At 39.9% G+C, this 3,608-nt stretch overlaps 1 long non-coding RNA gene across 1 annotated transcript in view; it reads right to left on the bottom strand.

Moving 5' to 3' along the window:
• The window catches only part of LOC106872199 (uncharacterized), a 9,916-nt gene that overhangs the window by 5,711 nt on the left and 597 nt on the right, over positions 1-3,608 (bottom strand). The gene's annotated exons all lie outside the window — the stretch shown is intronic.

Here is a 3,608-nt window from a genome sequence, read left to right as displayed (position 1 = left end):
CAAAAAGAAATGTTATGGGCGATTTAGCTGTTGTTTTTAGCACATCTCCACCGTTGGGATCTTTTTTAAAACCTTTTTTCCATTACTCAAATGAAAAAAAGATTAATCTAAAAATTTTTTTTTTCAAACTTATTTCCATTACACTCAAGCAAAAGAATAATTTACGAATTTCTTTCTCGTCGAAAGTCCTCTCCCCACCCACCCCAGAAAAAAATTTCCCCACAAATTTCTTTATAATTGTAATCTATGCCGTTTGAAAGGTATTTTATATAAAATTTCATTAAAAGATCCATTTTCCTAAAAGTTATAAATGAGGGAAAAAAATCAGATCTTGTGAATTTTCCGAAAGTCCTCTCCCCATCCAAATTTTTGCTTTCGTATTCGTTTAAAACACATTTTTTACACCTATTATATATATATATTTTTTTTTGGTGACCAGGAGTTAAAGTAAACATTAACCCATTATTGTTAGCGTAAATGAGTGGAAGAGTCACCACAGACCGAAGCTAGGGTCATGAATAATGTTGACGTAGGAAGGGGGGCTAATAACTTAGACCAAAATATACTTTAGCGGTTTAAAATCTTCCATACTACTTTCAAGCCTTTCTTTTGTCACAACCAGAATTTCGTGTATGAAAAAGGTATGCAAGAACTATTTATGTGGCGAAGGTAAAAAATACGCACATCCGGTGGTTAGGGTTTTTGTTACGCCCAAAACGGGTGGTGTGCATATCCTTTACCTTCACCGTTTACGTTATTTGGAGGAGAAAAATCAAACAATAAGCTAAAAATATTTTGAGGTTCATAACATAAAGTCAATACAGCCTTTTTTTTTTTCTTATTTGAATTACATTTTGTGGTTTTAAGTCATGATATTGGGGGAAAAAAAAAAAATTAAAGGTGTCATTGAAAATTTTACATCCCAAAATTTAATTCATTTGTGACTTCGTGACTTCACTTCTACAAAATCTGAAACTTGAGCCATTTTAGAATCTGATACCTATTCAGGATAGTGAAAGTTTAATCTTCGGCACTCACTAAGGAACCATAATTAATTGAAAATGTTTCTCTGGATTCAATTAGATGTTATTTACCGACGATTAACACATAAGTTCGAAAATATAATTAGCAGTATGTAAATAGAACTTTGTTCAATTTTAGTTTAGAATTAAGTAACTGAGTTTTGCATGTACTTTATTAGTTATTTTGGGAGTAGTGAAAATTTCTAAAAAGAAAAATTATGTTTGCGTGTATACATTTTATATACAAGGTGGCATCAAAAAATTCCCGGACTAGTTATATTTAATAAAAAAATAACTTATTTACCTAAGTTTTAACATCATCTCTTTCGAAATAGTCACCTTGCGCAGCAATACACCGGTCCCAGCGTTCCTTCCACTTTTGGAATCCGGCCTGGAAGTCGTTTTCCGTGAACGAGTCGAGGACCTTCTACGATTCGCTCTGGATTTCGACAACGGTGTTAAAACGGCGACCTTTGAGCTGCATCTTCATCTTGGGGAAGAGACAGAAGTCCGCAGGTGCTAAATCTGACGAATAGGGCGGGTGCGGAGGCAACACCATGTTGTCTTCGGCGAGAAACTCACGAGTGAAGAGAGCTCGGTGACAGGGTGCATTGTCGTGAAGAATCCAATTCTTAGCGCTCCACAGATCCGGTCGATTTCGCCGAATGTCTTCCCTCAAGCGCTTCAAAACGTCGCAGTAGAACTTTTGACTGACGGTCTGGCCTTGAGGAACGAATTCTCGATGCAAAATACCGTGGATATCGAAAAAAAAAAAAACGATGAGCATGGTCTTGATTGAGTTGCAGCTCTGTCGTACTTTCTTCCGTCGTGGAGATGAAGGGCTCTTCCATTGTGACGGCTGCTGCTTCGTCTCAGGGTCGTACCCGTATACCCAACTCTCATCACCGGTGATGATCCTCGACATGAAGGATGGGTCATCAGCGTCACGCTGATAGAGATCTTGACAGACTTCGACGCGATATTCTTTCTACTCAATGGTCAGTAGGCGGGGCACAAACTTGGCAGAGATACGCCGCATGTTTAATTCAGAGGTGAGGATTGCCTGCACGGACCCATACGACAGACCAACAACATCAGCAATGTCGTTGATTGTCCTCCGACCATCCTCATGCACCAGCTGATGAATTTTCTCCACATTTCCGAGGGTGATGCTCATGGCAGGTCTTCCAGATCGCTCATCGTCTTCCAGAGACGTTCTTCCGCTTTTGAAGTGCCCGTGCCACTCGAAACATCGCGTACGACCCATTGCCTCGTCGCCGTAAGCTTGCCGAAGCTTGCTCAATGTCTCTGTAGCAGACTTCCCAAGTTTAACACAAAATTTCACGTTGATTCTTTGTTTCAACTTCCTGTCCATGACAATATCGTAGACTACAGAATACATGTGATCATAAAAACACAACTTTCGAAATAAACACAGCTACATCACTCGGCACACTGCATGAAGGTCATTGCTATTACTTAATGCGCACGCAACTAGCCTAGGAACTTTTTTTTCCCCTGAGTTATGGACTCTTAGACAACTTACATACACACATACATATATATAATTAAATTAATAATAATATTCGAATAATACACCAAGGGAATTTACTTGTCGGACACCCTAGAATATACCATCAACGTACTACTCAGTAACGTGTAATTTGGGCCAGCCCTTTAGGCGCTAAATACTCATACGGTTGGTTTTCTCTGTGCACTTGACTGAAATATTCTATCCGATATTTCGACCCTCACTAATCATAGGCTGGAACCACAGAGATTACCCAACCCTACCTGGTGCATACCTTTTCAAGTACTTGATTTTATCTATCTATAAAATATAGGTATGTTACTGTAAACAGGAAAAACGCACGAAGCTCTCATTCAGTCACTTTGTTACTTCTGCTAAATATTAATAATAATAATAATATATATATTCTTTTTTTTTTTCATTCTTTTACGTGTTTCAGTCATTTTGACTGCGGCCATGTTGGAGCACCGCATTTACTCGAACAAATCGACTCTAGGACTTATTCCTATCCTTTTCCTTTGCCGAACCGCTAGATCACAGGGACGTAAACTCACCAACATCGGTTGTCAAGCGATGGGGGGAGGCAAACACGGTACTACTAAAGCAGCGCGGACCCAAACGCGCAGTCGCGCGTCCGCGCTAGCTAGTCGTGAGTGGTCGATCCTAACCCTAACCACGTATTCATTTGCACACGTGGGTTAGGGTTAGGGATAGGGTTAGGATCGACCACTCAAAACTAGCTAGCGCGGACGCGCGACTGCGCGTTTGGGTCCGCGCTGCTTTAGTAGTACCGGCAAACACATTGACACAAATACACACACACACACACATATATATATATATATATATACGACAGGCTTCTTTCGGTTTCCATCTACCAAATCCACTCGCAAAGTTTTGGTCGGCCCGAGGCTATAATAGAAGATACTTGCCCAAGGTACCACGCAGTGGGACTGAACAGGGAACCATGTGGTTGGGAAGCAAGCTTCTTACCACAGTCACTATATATATATATATATATAAATAGAGGATATATGTAACCTATATTCTTAGGT

This window comes from Octopus bimaculoides, chromosome 2, assembly GCF_001194135.2.
Source record: "Octopus bimaculoides isolate UCB-OBI-ISO-001 chromosome 2, ASM119413v2, whole genome shotgun sequence".
Classification (NCBI taxonomy): Eukaryota; Metazoa; Mollusca; class Cephalopoda; order Octopoda; family Octopodidae; genus Octopus; species Octopus bimaculoides.
Note: the sequence above shows the minus strand (reverse complement) of the source record. Positions and strands in the feature narration are given on the sequence as shown.